Source organism: Canis lupus, chromosome 26 (assembly GCF_048164855.1).
Source record: "Canis lupus baileyi chromosome 26, mCanLup2.hap1, whole genome shotgun sequence".
Classification (NCBI taxonomy): domain Eukaryota; kingdom Metazoa; phylum Chordata; class Mammalia; order Carnivora; family Canidae; genus Canis; species Canis lupus.
The window spans coordinates 42,797,148-42,814,119 of NC_132863.1; the positions used below are offsets into that span (position 1 = coordinate 42,797,148).

At 38.8% G+C, this 16,972-nt stretch overlaps 1 long non-coding RNA gene across 2 annotated transcripts in view; it reads left to right on the forward strand.

The window, feature by feature from the left end:
- The window catches only part of LOC140617920 (uncharacterized), a 268,157-nt gene that overhangs the window by 5,524 nt on the left and 245,661 nt on the right, over nt 1–16,972 (forward strand). For both annotated transcript variants that reach the window (XR_012018069.1, XR_012018068.1), the window contains exon 2: nt 3,860–3,909. This is a non-coding gene — a long non-coding RNA (uncharacterized lncRNA). The remainder of the gene's footprint in view (nt 1–3,859; nt 3,910–16,972) is intronic.

Consider the following 16,972-nt stretch of genomic DNA (forward strand, 5'->3'; position numbering starts at 1 on the left):
AAATTTGGTAAAATGTAAGCCAGTTATCTCTACATCAGGGCCCCCTTTTATGGTGGTGCAACATGGAGCAGTGGCTGGCTGAAGAAAGCAAGCAGGGCTGGTGAGGAACAAAACTAACAGCTGACTAAGGCCTATGTATCATCTGTGCATCTTAGCTTCCTGGTCACTCCATTCCATAGAGTGTTCTTTTCTAGTGGCTGGAAGTAGAGATTGCATAAAGCTCTGTAATTCCCTCTTAAAAACAAAAAAACAAAAAAACAAAAAAACAAAAAAACAAAACACAACTGATTGCTTTCTTGGACTTCACAAACTATTACCTCTCACAGGAATCAAACCTCTAAAGATGAGGATTGGAAACAAGAATTGAGAACGTGAAAAGCACTGACACAAACCTAATCCACTTGGGGAAAAAAAAGTGACGACTTTTTCTTTCCTTTGGATTAAGCTAACGGTGTCTATTTTTATCCGGAGATAAGTCTTATTACTGATGTTTGGAGGCAGGGCTTCAGGAGGATTTAAATATCTTCAGGAGAGGGTAACACTTTTTTTTTTTTTTTTTTTTAAATCAGGGTCACTTAAAATTATTTACTAAACGATTTAGCTTAGCTCCTTTCAGAAAGAGAAACAAAAGATTTGCAATCCTTTGGCTGTTCTCACCGATAAAATACTCAGTGCGCCAGACAACAACATGTATTTCGATCATCCATACTGAAGAGCATCCCTCTTGTCTTGAATGTCAGCGCGACCACTGGGATTTGAATTAAATTAATGCAAAGAACAAAGTCTGGTGTTCAGAGTTAACTATTTCTAAGAAATACATGTGAGAGAGGCTGATATTGTTAATTATATGCATTATTTTGTGCGCATTGACGGATGGGCAGACAGGTGGCTGGATGGATAGATAGGTGCTACTTTTGAGTATAGAACTAAAGAATCATTTTGGTTACTTCTCTTTACGGAATGTTTTGTTATTGCATAAACGTTAGCAAACATAGACCTGTGCAAAGATGAAAAGATCACCTTTAAAAAGACACCTGCCCTTTCTTCCTCCTTGGTTACCAGTATGTAAACCCACATCTCATTTCCTAGAACTTCTTCCTTTGAAGACTTTCAAAGAAGTCTTGACGGTAGGGCCTTCCTCCCACCTTCAGAAGCCTAAAGGGAACAAATATATTTATATTTTCCCCCTTCCCAGATGCTAAGTTATGGGTATGAGAGTCAGACCAATGCAGCTGGAGGCTCCCTCTTGGGATGCTGAATTCTGACCACTTGCTGCAAAAGTGACAGGACCTTTGGAATTCATTCAGTCTTTTTTCAGGAGGTGGCAGCCAGAGTGAGTCCAGTAGTCATGGTATCCTTCTGAAGCAGTGACAGTAGGACCCAGGAGTAGCATGCTCATGAGGCTCTTTCTGCAGCTTAGCCTTGGCAATGAGTACTGGTGCTTACTGGCTCCTGCCCCTTTCAAAAGCTGTCCCCTGACTTTGCATCACTCTTGGAAGCTGACCAGTAACCCACCTATGCCTGCCTTCTACTTAGGTAACCAAGAGATGGTTCCTATTCTTACACTTACAACCCAGAACCTAACCGATACAGCATTTATAAGTATTTACTTTAAAACTATTTTTTGAGGGGGCACTTGGGTGGCACAGTCTCTTAAACATCAGACCATTGGTTTTGGCTCAGATCGTGATCTCAGGGTCATGATATGGGGCCCCAAGTTGGACTTTGCGCAAAGTCTGCTTGATTTTTCTCTCCCTCTCCTTCTGACCCTTCGGCTCATGCTTGCTTGCTTTCTCTCTGTCTCAAATAAATCCTTAAAAATAAACACATAGTAAAACTGTTTCTGGTTGTCAAAATAATCCACACTAACTTGTAGAAAAAAAGAAAAATAACCAAAAAGTGCAAAAAAAAAAAAAAAAAGGCCAACTAAAAATTTCACCACCCAGAGACAACAGAGTCCAACGTTTGGTGTATATCCTTCCCATGTTATTTTTCATACACAAAAATAAGATTATATCATATCTACTAGTAATATTGTCTGCTTTTTGCTCAATAGTATGTAATCAAAAACATTATCAAACAATATTGTTCTTTTCCTTAAGAGGAGAAGAAAGGGGATCCCTGGGTGGCGCAGCGGTTTGGCGCCTGCCTTTGGCCCAGGGCGCGATCCTGGAGACCCGGGATCGAATCCCACGTCGGGCTCCCGGTGCATGGAGCCTGCTTCTCCTTCTGCCTATGTCTCTGCCTCTCTCTCTCTCTCTCTCTGTGTGACTATCATAAATAAATAAAAATTAAAAAAAAAAAGAGGAGAAGAAAGGTGGGATTTATTATGAAACCCTGTTTTTAAATGAGGTTTAAAATATTTTTTTTTCTTTTTGCTTTATTGAAGTGTCATTAACAGCTGAAAATTGTATATTACCATGCAGTCATATACCTGCACATGTACATCTTTATCTCTGATTTTTAGTGGAGTTGATCTTGTTCACAGGGGACAGTTGACAGTGTCTGGAGCCATTTTTGGTTGTTACAGCCGTGGAGGTATTACTGACATCGATGGGGAGAGATCAGGGATGCTGCCAAACATTCTATAATGTACAGGACAGCCCCACAACAGAGAACTATCTGGTTCCAGATGACAGCGCAAAAACTGCTAGATGTATACACATAAATTTACTAGTTCTTTATTGGACATTTAGTTGGTTTCCAAATTTTCAGTGTTAGGATTAGTGCTATTGTGATAAATGGTTAAAGAAGATGTGACACACACACACACACACACACACACACACACAATGGAATATTACCCAGCCGTCAGAAAGACTTGACATTGATGAAACTAGAGGGTATTATACTGAGTGAAGTAAGTCAGTCAGAGAAAGACCATTATCATGTGGTTTCACTCATGCGGAATATAAGAAACTGTGCAGAGGATCATAGGGGAAGGGAGGGAAAACTGAATGGGAAGTCATCAGAGAAGGGGAAAAACCATGAGAGACTCTTAACTCTAGAGTTGCCAGAAAGCAAGTGGGTGGGAGGATGGGGTAGCCAGGTGACATGATGATTACCGAGTGTTATATGCAACTGAGGAGTTATTAAACACTACATCTGAAACTAATGATGTACCACATGTTGGCTAATTGAATTCAAATTTTTTTAAAAAGGATGAATGCTGTTGTGAATACTTTTGTGCACGCACACACATCTTTGCACACATGTCTACTTATTCCTGTTAGGTAAATATCTGGAACTAGAACTTCCAAGACGATAAAAATCATGATTTTTAGAGCTCTTGATACACCAAGACTACCTTCCTGAGGAGTCATACCATTTAATCCTCTGACCATCCGCTGGGTATCCTGTCACCCAAACTTAGCGTGGCTAGTCTTTTGAAATAATTGGATATTTTCCGTGCAAAAACGTAAAGTAATTTTAAATGTGCTTCTTTTATTACTGGCAGAATTAAAATAATGGTTAAAAATTGGCTTCCTTCACTTGAATTGTAATGATGTTTAATTACAATGATGTTGGCTGTTGATTTCAAATAGGTTTTTTTTTTTTTAATATTTAAGAACTGTAAGTTGGTGTTGACCATGTGTCAAATGATCTTGTTGTGTATGAATTAATCTTTCATTCTTTGAATCAGTGTTAAAGCTGTGTGACCTTGAGCAAGTTACCAAATCTCTCCACTCCTGGCTGAGGTTGTACACAGGTGAAGAGATAAGGGGAAAGTGGAGATCGAATTTAGAGTTAATTTTCTCAGTTCGGATACCTGGGAGAGGTTGGAAGGAGCCAAGTAGTGAGCAGTCAGACTGAGTTTGCCTGTGCAGTAAAGCGTTTTTCCTTTTATCTGTTTCGGCAGCCTGGAGTCTGTCTTCGGAGTAGCCCTTGATCTCACTGGACCGGCCAAAGGTAAGAAGCGAGAAAGTGATGCTCGCTCTGGTGTCACAGTGGCTGCTGCTACCTGTGCACATTGCAGAGGAGTGGGAGCCATCCATATGTTTGCTCCCAGTGGGGGTGGCTTTCCCCAACTTCCGTTTCTTCCTCATTCCAACATGCTGTTCCTTTACTTCCCCTAGATGATATATATCTCTTCATATCCAGGGCACAGAGAGACTTTTTTCACTTCTGTTTTGTGTCTACTACTTCACAGCCGGTATTCCCAGTTTCTGATAAGTGTGTAGTCATTTGCTTTGTATCCAGTGCTGTTACCAGTTTTTCAATATTCAGTTGGCCATTACCATGGAGTCTGGGAGAAGAGGTGAACGTTAGTGTTCAAATACTACTCCAGAGCCTCACTACTTGGCTTAGTTCATCCCTTTGCTGGCTTCTTTTTTTTTTTTTTTCCTCATTTCAGGGTTACTGCGGATTTATTTTCATGTTTATTACAGACATCTTATTGAACTCTATTTGGGGTATTTAAAAAGATTATTTTGGTTATCTCATTCTTGACTTTCTAAAAACTACCTCTCAAAGTACTGAGATTCATGTTCTCTCTTCCTGATTAGTGTTAATTGGCAATATATAGTCCAGTTCCTTTTCCAAGGGGAGATCTATGACAAAATTATATTTAACACCTAAGAACATTTCAGTTGCTCTTGGGTCTACACACATTTGAACAGGGTTGCTTCTTTTTTGTTGTTGTTTCAACCAGTGTGTTCTTGGGAATAAGACTTTGGAATAAGACTTGGGTGAATTGCCCAAGGAGCACATAATATTTTTATGAAAAAGCAGAATATGTGGATCACTAGAAAGGATGGTTTTGTACTACATGCACATTTCTTTATAATACAACTGGATTCTCAAAACATGAGAAAATGTTTATGTCCTAGAGGTTTGACTGAGTCCAGAATCCTATAGATATTCATTTAATACCTTCATTATGTGGGCTAATCTTTTTCTATTCCCATATGTTAATATGGGAATAAAAAATGATGTTAATGAACAATTCCTATCACACGTTTTATATTTCAAGTGTTTTCTTGAGAGGGTCTACTTTCTGGTGTACAAATCTTTATATTGTAGCAGAATGATGACAATGAAGAGAGATGTATTAAATACATATGGTTCAGTCAACTCTTACTGGTAACGAAGCACCTAAATATTTACTGGATTAGAGACTAAATTGGATTAAAGATATAAGTCTGTGGGTTGCTTAGGAAGTTCTACAGGTGAGGGTTAGACCTGGCGGGTTTTGTCAACTGGCTCATACATGTGCTTGTATAGCCTGTTCAATGTAAGCTAACTAGGCTAATGGAAGCTGTGGCTGGGATCTCCTCATCTCTCCTCTATATGGTCTCTCATTATCAGGATAGATTGGACTTATTTTCATGGTAGAGGCCTGGTTCCAAAAGAAAACGAAAGCATTCAGGACCTCTTGAGGCCTAGGCTAGGAACTAGTAAACCATTACTCTGCCACATTCTGTTGGCCAAAGCGAGTCAAAAGGCCATGCCAGATTCGCAAAGTGGAAAGATAGCCTCCACCTCTTGATAGAAGGAGATACAAAGTCAGATGGAGAAGAGTAGTGAACTGAGGCCATTTATACAATAACTTTTACCATGATTTACTATGTGTCAGGTCCTGACACATGATAAAATACTGCATATATATTTCAATTTAATTACCACAATATATAAGGTCAATGTAATATTTGTATTCCTGCCTGATGATAAATAACACGTAGGTGTGAGTGGGAAAGAAATGGAATAATACCCAGGCATGTGAAGAAGCAATCTTTGCAGAGAATAGAAAAGGAGCTCTTCACTTTTATTTCCATACCATGTCTTTCCATACCATCTTCCAGAGAGAAGATAAGGGGAAGTGAAAGCAACTTTCATGATGCTAAGGTTTCTATCAGGTGGCTAAGTGTGTGTTAGAAACTTAGGATGCAGTGAATTGGTTGGAGTTATGGGTTTTTATTTCCGAATTTGTATCAGTATTTCAGCATAATTTTGGAACAGGCTAACATGAGGACTATTTGTCAGATTCCATCTACGTAGAATCATAGAAACTTCTTTGAAATAGGCCTGAACCTTGGCTAACCTTCTACTCCAGAACACTTCACTGAGTCAAGCTTACTGCCTGGTGAGTCTAAATGTCTTGTAGCCAAATAGCTCTTGCTGGGATGGTTAATAAGTACTTTCTTATGTTGGGGCAAAATCTACCTTAATTCTGTTCATTGGTCACCTCTGTGATCATCCTATCTGGAAGTACATATCCCCAACATTTGCTCTTCCCTTGTTTTGGTTTCTTTTTTTATAGTACTTCTCATTTCCCTATTTTATTATATTCATTTTGGTTTATTTGTGTATTTTTCCCAGCAGAATATAGATTCCATGACTGTCAGGGATTTGATTTTGTTCACTGCTATATCTCAAGTGCCTAGAGCACACAGTAGGCATTCAAGAAAACTTGCTGAATGAATGAATGAATGAATGAATGAATGCCCCTTTTCAACACTTTCTTATTATATGTAACTATTCAGTGTGTAGGAGTTCTACAAATGTGAGAACTCTAACTTCTGTGTGTTTATCCAAATTTCTGAAAATGTTGAAAAAGCTAGTTATATAAGGAACAATCAAGAAGGTGTAGAAGCTCCTATTACTGAGATATTAGGTAAAATCAACATTATATGGGTCGTTATTCAAACTATGAATCTCCTACTTCAAGCTATACATCCCTATAATTTTAAATAAATGGCATCTAGATCGGATAAAACATGATTAAAGATAGCAGTACTGTATGTATAAAGAAGGAATGAATCAATATGAAGGAGTAATGGGCAACCCTGAGATTAACAGAATAAGAAGATTCACAGAAGAAAATGTCAGAAATACCCATCCCAGGGAGAGGATGGGAGCATCTTTGTGTCTAAGAGAAGCTGTGTCTCTATTATGGAAGTATATGAGCCATCAGACTATGTGAGCCATTAAACATGCAAATGGATATTTATCAACTCCACTTATTCTGGCTCTACAAAACTGAATAACCCTCTGATCATTTTGCTTTTGTCACAGCTTGCCTACAGGGAAAGAATGTGCAGTCAAGCTGATGCTAGTATCGTGTTTACTTGATAATTTTATTTCTCATTTGAATTCAGTAGTTGCCATTCTGGCAAAGCCCATCAGTCCCTTTGAGGTTTATTAGTATGATTCAGTATCCCCAAGCCAGATCAGCTCCAGGACAATGACATGAACATATATTTGAGCTTGGAAGGCTAAGAGACAGGTCCTGGACTGAGTTGAATTCATCAGTTCAGACAGCCAAGTAGCCCATCCTAGTCAGAAGTACTAACTCTTCTTTCAGGTGCTCAATGCTTTGAAAATCTATATTATTCAAATCAGGAATCACTTTATACATGTTCCCAAAGTAAACCTTTGGGATAGTTCCATCGAGATGTCTGACATTTTTCTCCCCAAACAAACACATGTGGAAAAAAAAAAAAAAGTGATTGAAAAGCTTAGCCCAGGGTATGTACCTTAGTCCCAGGATAGCCCCCAAATCTAATTCCAAAAAATATATGATATATTCATGAGAGAGGTCATGAATATTTCTGATTTTTCTCTGTATTTCTATTTACTATGGTATAGTTCTTGGAATTGAGAAGTGCTATTTCCCAATTAGTGAACTTATTATCTGTACCTAGCATCTTTCTTGCTGTTGTGAAATCTGACTCCCAAACCTTTCATGTGTAGATTCTCACTGCAAACATCCTTTTGTTTCTTCCTTTCTTTTACTTTTCTTTCCCTTGTATTAAGTGACACAAAAGAGTTGTGATCTGCTCTGGGGAAATGAACATGTTACTTGCTTGATGCAATGCACAAGCTTAAATTTTAATGGATTCTTCAAGAAAGACCAGTTCGCAGCCAGAATTCTTTTATCCTACAATGGTGACAGGGAAAGAAGAGCCAGGGATTTTCAACAGTGAAGAATAAGAAATATGGGAACTTTTTCAAAGGGTAAGAAGATGTACAAATTCTAAAAATACTCCATTTGCATTTAAAATATGCCCTTCTAGTCTACAAAGAATACAATTTTTTGTTAGATTTTAGATAATTATACTGACATATTGGTGCTTTTAAAAGTCACTGGCCATCTATTATTTAGAAGAAAATAGAGTAGATTTAGGTGTAAAAACATGCTTGAGTGTATTCAACATAGTGAGAAATATTAGTCATTTTTTTCCTTAGGCTTTGAGTTGAATAATAACAGCACATTAGGTTATTTTTGTAGCTTATTTAAAAATTAGTTTGTCTAGTGCTGAAGTCAAGAGGTTCTTTTCTCTCTCACTAATTTTGGTCTGCCCTTATTGCACAACTGATTTCAGTACAGTTAGCTTACACTTTCTTTAACTTGTACACATGTCCATGTAAGCTAAGCCAATAAATAAATAAGCAAATAACACATAATCAGATATTTGTGTGCTTAGTATGGCTAGAAGCTGTGAGTGAAAAAACAAGAAAATTCATCATCATGTTTGAGAAGTTTCTAAGTCAATTGTTCCTAGAAAAGCTTGGGCTTTGGGTTCCATAGGAAGGGTTTAAGGAGGAAGAGATTGGGCTCTACCATTCATTGGTTGGTGGCTTGACCTTCACAAGTGATAAGACCTGTGAAGACTGATTTCTCCTCTTTGAAATGGGGTTTCCCTATTTGTTAAGGTTGAATAAATGAATACTTAAGAATCTGGCTCAGGTTCTGACATATATAGCCACTCAAAAATATGAGTAATTGGTCTATTCTCTGCTCATCTTCCCAACCATTAACGGATCCAATAGACATATATACTGTGGCACTGTTTTAGGTCCTGGGTATACAAAGATGAATTGTTCCCCTTCCCTTAACGGATGTACAACAAAATGAGGGAAACCAAAAACATTGTTGATAGGATAAATTCTCACTGAAGTAAATGTACATTCATTTTAACCTTCATTCTATTTCATATGTCATACATCTGTCTTAGAATGAGTAGATAAAAATAAGGGAATGATAAAAGTAAAAACAATGCTGATTATGTTATTGTATAGCAAATGCTATCAAATATTATCTTAATAATAGAAAACAAATCACCATGAAGTGCTTTTTTAAAACTCCTGTTTTACAAACTGGGAAATGGAGGCTTATCAATCAGAAAAATAGACTGCTACATATGTGGAGCATGAACACAGTTGTCTTTGGCATCAGTGCTGTGAAACTTATAACCATGTGACAGTCATTGAATTTTAGAGAAGTTTGATGGAAGCTTGTAGAAATGTGCCATGGATATAATTCCATTGTCTTTTATCGACGCATCCTAGGTCAGACACCATGCTTACAATTCTCCAAGGCACAGTAGATAGCTATGACATTATATTCCTAGCCCAGTCCCCACCTTCTTCTGCTGTGTATACTTTTTTTGGCTCTAACCACGTGGTCCCCATGGAAGCTGCCATATTGTTGACTCTGTTATCCTGTTCATATCACCTCTTTCCAAGTGTAACATTGACCTATGGCAAATAAGTCTCCTCTAAGATTTTGAAGCCAGTCAGTTGAGGTGACTAAATCTGTACTATTAGGGCTGTTAATTACAATTGACATAAATCCAGCTTACACTGGCTTTAATAGTAAAAGAAATCCATAGTTTCATGTAAGTGCAAGTTCCAAAGTAACATTGGCTTCATGGTAGGGATGACTAAGAAATTCAAAAGATTGTTCAGAACCCAGTATTTCCCCATCTCTGTTCTTCTCCATGATGTAATCTTCATCTTCTAACTCCATTTGTTAGAACCCCACAACTTCCAGACCTTTTCCTTTTGTTGCAAATGGCGTAGCAATTCCAAACTTCATACTGTTACACGATGTGATCCAAGGAAATAGAGAATCTTCTACCAATTCCCAAATATTGTTTGGTGTTCATTCTCTATGCCCATGTGATAACTGATATATGGGTGGTCCTAGCAGAATTATAACACAACGTGGAAACAACGCAAGTACCCCTCAACTGACGAATGGATAAACAAATGTAGGATTGTCATGCAACCAAACACTCCCATGCAACTGAACAACTCACAATAAAAAGCAATGGTAGGGCAGCCCGGGTGGCTCAGCGGTTTTGTGGGTTTAGTGCTGCCTTCAGCCCAGGGCGTGATCCTGGAGACCGGGGATTGAGTCCCACGTCGGGCTCCCTGCATGGAGCCTGCTTCTCACTCAGCCTGTGTCTCTGCCTCTCTCTCTCTTTCTCTCTCTCTCTCTCATGAGTAAATAAATAAAATCTTAAAAAAAAAAAAAAAGCAATGGTAGATGTAACATAGATGAACTAAGAGTACTGTATTAAGTGAAAAAAGACCACATATGGTATGATTCCATTTATGTGACGTCCACATTAGGCAAAGCTGTAGAAACCAAAAGTAGATTAGTAGTTATCTAGGGCTGGTGGGGATCTGGGTTGGAGGATAGGGAGATACTGCTAATGGCCACAAGGTTTCTCTTTAGAGTAATGAAAATGTCCTAAAATTAGGTTATGGTGATAGTTATACAACCCTATAAATATACTAAAAACCATTGTACACTTTAAATAAGGTGAATTTTCTACTATGTAAATTTTATCTCAATAAAGCTGTTTTTTAAAAGGAAGAGGAGTGCACAAAGTACTTTTAACCCTAGAAATTAAGCAACGAGGGCCCCAAGGCGATGCCTCTAGGAAGCAGCAGACACAGATCTGATCCAAGCCTTCTGCCTGCCTTCAGTGGCTGTGTTTCCGTTGGGTTTTGTTGGTTTTTTTTTCTAAGCTACAGAATCCAGCTGACTCCTTTAACCTTAACCTTCCTGCAAAAGGGACCACATCAAAGCATTTATTAGAAAGCTACTCGATACTTCCCAGAATTGAAGTGCTGAAAAAGCAAATGTCATGAGAGAAAAGAATCCATAAAATCGGGGGACCTTAGTCATGGGATCACATGGTTGATTTCCTTTCAGGACTCCATCCTGTCCCAGAAATATAGGAATGTCCTATAGGCCTTGTTTGGATTCTTTATCTACCCTTATGATAAGGGAGTGTGAATCCACATGGAATCCTGGGTGGGGTCTTTACCAAAGGAAAGAAAAAGAGCTCCTCCAGTATGTTCGGTCTTTAATAAATCCCCATCTTCCCTACACAGCTTTTGCTCTTTGAGCCCTAAAATAGCCACATTTGTAAAATAAATCAATAAATAAATTGTAAAAATCAGGCAAGTCAACTGGTGGGCTGAAAAATCATTTAGATTTGATAATGCTTGTGTAGTAACATAGACATATCCTCAAAACTGTTATGTTGATGATGATAATATTTGTGTTTTGAGTTGACCTCGGGTGGGGACCATACTAATACATGTTGAAAGCTTCCTAATTCTCCTACTCTTTGGATAATAGATCCCCAAATTTGGGCAGTAAAGAGTGTCTACAGTTCCCAATTTCCCACTATCCCTTGCAACTGAATGCAGTAACGCCAGTGACGGCATTATGTAAAAATCACCTTGGCATATTGACGTAAGTGAAGCCCGTCCGGGGCAAAGTGAGCCGGACAGATTCTATAGCAGTCACATCCTGAAACTGTGGGACTCAGAAAAGCAAAAGCACATCAAAATTAAGTAAATCCTTTAAAAAGTCTGATCTCACCACTCTATTTTTTCAGTCCTAAGACCAGACAATCTTTAAATAAAACGAACTAGCTGGTGAGATCTCACTGCTTTTAGAATTCAGAGATTTAAAACTAGAAATAATTGCTATATTTTAGTGACCTTAAGTACACATTTGAAATTATTTTGTATGTCAGATTGCTATCTTAAAAGATCTATACAAGTAAGAATATATTTAAAGTATGCTACAGGCACCACCGATAAAAAAAAAAATGACTTATATTTTTATCCTCTAATTGAATTAGTTCATAAATACTTGTTTGAGTTTGGTCCATTTTCTTTGTATACTTCACATGTTCCTCTTCCTTTATCATTCATTCTTTTTTCATCATCTTTTCCCCCATTCTTTATTCACTTATTTAACAAATGTGTATGTATGAGATGCTATTCTGGTCATTGGAGATAAAGTAGGGAAGAACCTATCCATAATCTCTGTCTCTGGGTTTATAGTTGGAAGAAGAAAGACATCACTCAATCAAATATACACCTTTATAGATACCTAATTATAACAAAAAAGTACAGTTTGTTTGTTGTGGAGGTGTAATTTGGGCTACCTGAGCTGGGGAACCAGGAGGGCTGTTTGAAGAAGTGGCTTTTTCACCCAGTACTAAAGTATAAGGAGGAGTGACATAGGAAAATGGGATGCTTGCATCTGTGAGTAGAGATGGAAGGGCATTGCAGATAGAGGGAACAACATGCACTAAGAGGCTGATGCCAAAGGATACAAGCTTAGGAAAAAAAGAGTTGACAAAGATGAATTTGTGAAGGGAGACCAGAGGAGAGGGCGTGAGAGCACTAGCAAGCCCTGGAAGATGTTAAACAGGGAAGGGGAAAGATCAGAGCTGCATTTTATTTTATTAAGATTTTATTTATTCATGAGAGACACAAAGAGAGGCAGAGATATAGGCAGAGGGATAAGCAGGCTCCCCATGGGGACTCTGATGGAAAACTCGATCCCAGGACCCCAGGATCACGGTCTGAGTCAAAGGCAGATGCTCAACCACTGAGCCACCTAGGCACCCCTAGAGTTACATTTTAAATGCTCTCACTAACTACATGGTGAAAAATACTTTGAAAGAACGCAGGAGCAAATGCAAAGCATTTTGGTGGGTACAGCAAAAGGCCAGGTGACAGGTGATAGGGATTTGGGCTTCAGTTTTGTCTCCACTCTAAATCTCTTTGGTCAATTTGCTTAAATATTTAGAACTTTATTTTTCTTATCTGTAGGATGGGAATAAAAATAACACTTTTCCAGTAGTGTCCCTGAAGACTGAGATGTAAGTTATAGAAAGTGTTTACCATGACACATAGTACTGTAAGTCTTTTATCACTATGAAATATTATCCTATCTTTGGCAATATTCTTGTTCTGAAGTCTACTTTGAATTTAATTATAATGATTTCTTTCCTTTTGATCAGTGTATAAATTGTCTAGTTTTTTTTTCTTTTTTTCTTTTTTTTTTACCTTTATTCTATTGGTGTCTTCATGTTTCCTGTCAGTTTCTGTATGGCTCTCTCCCACTCAGTATTTATAGTCCAAAATTTCCCTCCAGATAGAAAGTCAAGGCAGCCAGAGAGTTCATCTCCTTTGTTTTTTCCTCTCATGGATCACGGTCCTCCGCTGTCTATTGTCCAGTGGCGTGAAATAGTGGTTTCCTGTATTTTGTCCAGTTTTCTAGCAGGAGGTTGAGTCCTGTCCTTGTTACCCCATTGCATCTGGAAATGAGAGTGATGTGGCAAATACCTGAATGATGTGTCTTCTATTTTAACTCCATTATAACCAGTACTTTTTTTACTTTGAGCTTCTACAAAATCTCTTGAGTACCTATTAATAACTAACAATATAATTAAAGTTATCTTCTAAGCAGTTTAGTTTCCAATCCCATCCAGTGCCATCCATTTGATATTGACATGACATTCTCAGAATGGCTTCAGGATTCTGAAACCTCTAAACATCATAAAACAAAATGGTTATTCTGGTGGAAAAAAATATCCCATAAAAACCTTAAAGTAGAATGTTATTGAGTGTTTAAAAAGTTAATGTGTGGGCCCCAAATATATAAAATTGATATCGGAGGAACCATCAAAATCTACTTAGAAGACATTAAGTTATTTACAAAGCACTTTATTAACAGCACTTGCTACTTGATGCTTAATAACCCAATCCCTCAAATTTTATATATCACTAAAATTAATGTCAATGAAAATAGTTAGTGCGTAGTATGCAGTCTTTCCCTGTTTTTATTTTATTCTATTTCAGTAAGTCCTTGAAATAGGCTCAAAATCCTTGGTTGTAGCAAGGCCAGAGAGAACAATTTAAGCAGTAGCCTTACGAAATAGCCAACATCGCCCGCTAATTCATGTTGGCACTCCAGAGATGGAGATCTGCTGTCTTCTGGTTGAGGTTCCTCAGGCAGACTGGGCACGTCCCTGTGAGTTGTACAACATACGTTTACTTGTTCCGACATAGATGAGCCATAGACAGTTCTCAGGAACCTGTTGAGCAGACAGCCTCCGTAAAATGTCTTTCTTTTCCATCCAAATCCATACTCTTATAATTGTAACATTGTTCAGTGAGATAAACTCTTGCCAAACTCATTCCAATCCTCTCCTCAAAATGGAACTGACCAGCTCACATGTTTGTTTTGTCCTCCATTAGCGTGTGTTCCATAGTGATGTAGTTCTTCTCATTTTAGTATCTTTAACCTAAGGAGAGGATTCCGAGACCAGACAGATGGACACAGCAAGTGGACGGAAGCCTTGGTTTCTCCTGGCCCAACCTTCTTCCTTCTTAATTCATTGCTATCAAATAAATGTGAAAATTCTTCAGGTTTGGCCTGATGAGCAGAGAAATTCAACAAAGCTGAGCATGTTTGTTTTCCTGTGGCCACCCGAACAAAGTTCCATGAACAGGAAGGTTTAAAACCATATAAGTCTGTTTTGTCGTAGTTCTGGAGAACAGAGGTCAGAAATCACCGTGTCTGCAGAATCTTGCTCTCCAACGGCTCTTGGCGAGGATGCCTCCTTGCCTCTTCCAGCTGCTGGTGGTTGCAGCCATTTTTGGGGTGTGTCTGTTTGCAGCCACACAACTGCATGTTCTGACTCCATTACTGTGTGTTTTCTCTGTATATGTCTCTATGTTGCTTTCCCTCTTACAGGGACACCAGTCTGACTGGGTTAAGGACCCACTCTACTCCTGTATGGACTCATCTTAACTACTTGCATCTACAATGACCCTATTTCCAAATAAGGTAACACACTTTGAGGATCTAGGGATTAGGAATTCAACATACCTTTTTTGGCAACACATTTCAACCTGTATTGCATGTAAAATCTTCCAAACTCTGATGTCTGTCTCTATCATCATCTTTCTCCTGTAAAGTTTCCTTTTCCCCCCAAAATGCAAATGTAAATTATCATCCTATGTACATAAGCATGCATCTCCCTGTAAACAACTACTCTTCGCATGCTGATCTATTCAATTTTACTTATTCCTTACTGGTTCAGTCTGGCTTGCTAGACGGACAATCTCAAGGAATTCTGGTTTTCCAAAGAGCTATCTATGTTTTTCGTTCATAACTAACCAAAGTTGTTAATTTCACTTCCTCCTTTTCTCCCCTTCTGCAATCTCTCAAATCTCTCATTAGGAACTTAGTTTTTATTTTCTCTCATTGATCCATGTTTGGGCATTTCCTTCATTTCTCCAGAATGGTTTTACAGTGAGATGGTACCTTTTAAATGTGTGCCTGTCCAGCACTTTGGAGGCAGATAAAACTAGAATTGGTGTGAACATGGTAAAGATAAGGTCTTTCCCAAGTCTCTTCTATAACATCTTATTAGGAAAGAAATCGGACATTATCCAGCATGAGATGTTATTCACCTTATGAATGAAGTACAGATCCTTTCCTCAGCCAGCACAGAATATCTTATTTCTACTCCCTTAAAGCCCAGACTATGTCTGCAGTATCTGGATGACCCTGGGCAGCGGAAGTAAGAGAAGACAGAGCATACAAACATTTCTTTACTTTTCTGTGTAGAGTCTCTGTTTTGGCCTTTTGCTTTGTGTTTTTGTGGGTGTTTTGTTTTGTTTTTGTCAGTGAATGATGCATGGCCATGGGAAATTGAGTCTCAGGGTGAAATAGGATAAGCCAGAATGGAAGCTTGTATCAGGAGGAGATTTCTCTTGGAGGGCAGATCTCTAGCAGGGCTTCAGACCTCCTGGGGACCAGTAGCAAAGTGTGAAGGGGCAGCAGAAATAACAGATGGCATTTCTTTCTTCTCCCATCATTGCTTTTTGACTCCCATTTCCCCCCACTCCTGTAATAAACACCCTACAGTGGCTCCAGTTTTCGTTGTAAGCACAATCCAGAAATAACAGGAGTGACCTGGTGCTTCTGTCTAACCTCCCCTCGGACCCCCATCCTCCTGCTGATTTGCCCCACAGCCCAGTGTCTGTCTTTCCCAAGTCCCAAACTTCTCTCCTTCTCTTTGCCTTTATCCTTCAATTTGGGAGCCCAGACCCCTCTTTCTTGAGATTTTTTATGGCATAGATCAAATGTCACCCCTCCCCCAACTACACTGCCCCAGCTGCAAGTGCATTGCTCTCCAACCACATTCTCCTTGTGCTTTTCCCTTCAAATACAAGCCCCTGAAAGCCAAGACCTCTGTGGCCCATGTGTCACTATACTGACTCAGCTCTGAGCTGAATGGGTAGTACTTCATGGGTTCTCAAAGAGAGATGTGGTTTTTGAAAAATTAAATGTGTGTTCCCCCTTTTTCATTCCTGTGCTGATGAGGAACGGGACAGTGTGCACCCTTGTGTGAGCAGCAGAGTACAGTTAAAACTTTCCCAGAGAGGATTGGAATACAGTTATTCCTCACTTTGGTTTACCCTCAGTCTTAGAATCTGAAAAAGGCCAGGGAAAAGGAATGATGAACCTCTGCCCAGATCTGGAGTGAGGCAAGTGTGCTTGGATGTGGGATTGATAGAGGGTCTTCCTCTCAGAGCTGCATAAGCGATGCCTCTACGATTGAGTGACCCTGAATGGGAGGCCCTCCTTAAAATGTGTGACCTGGTGCCCCATGTGCTGGCATCCCTGACCCCACCTGTGTCTTTACTAAGGGTTCTCTGGGAGCTTAAAACATTTTCCTACATAGTGTCAGGGTACTCTTTCTTGCTTTAGAAGTAGGGTTGCCTGATAAAAATAACGAGAGAGCCTCGTTAAATTTGACTTTCAAATAAACAACAAATATTGTTTTTAGTATGAATATGTCCTGAATATTGCATGGGACATGGTTATGCTAAAAATGTTTTTAGTGTTTATCTG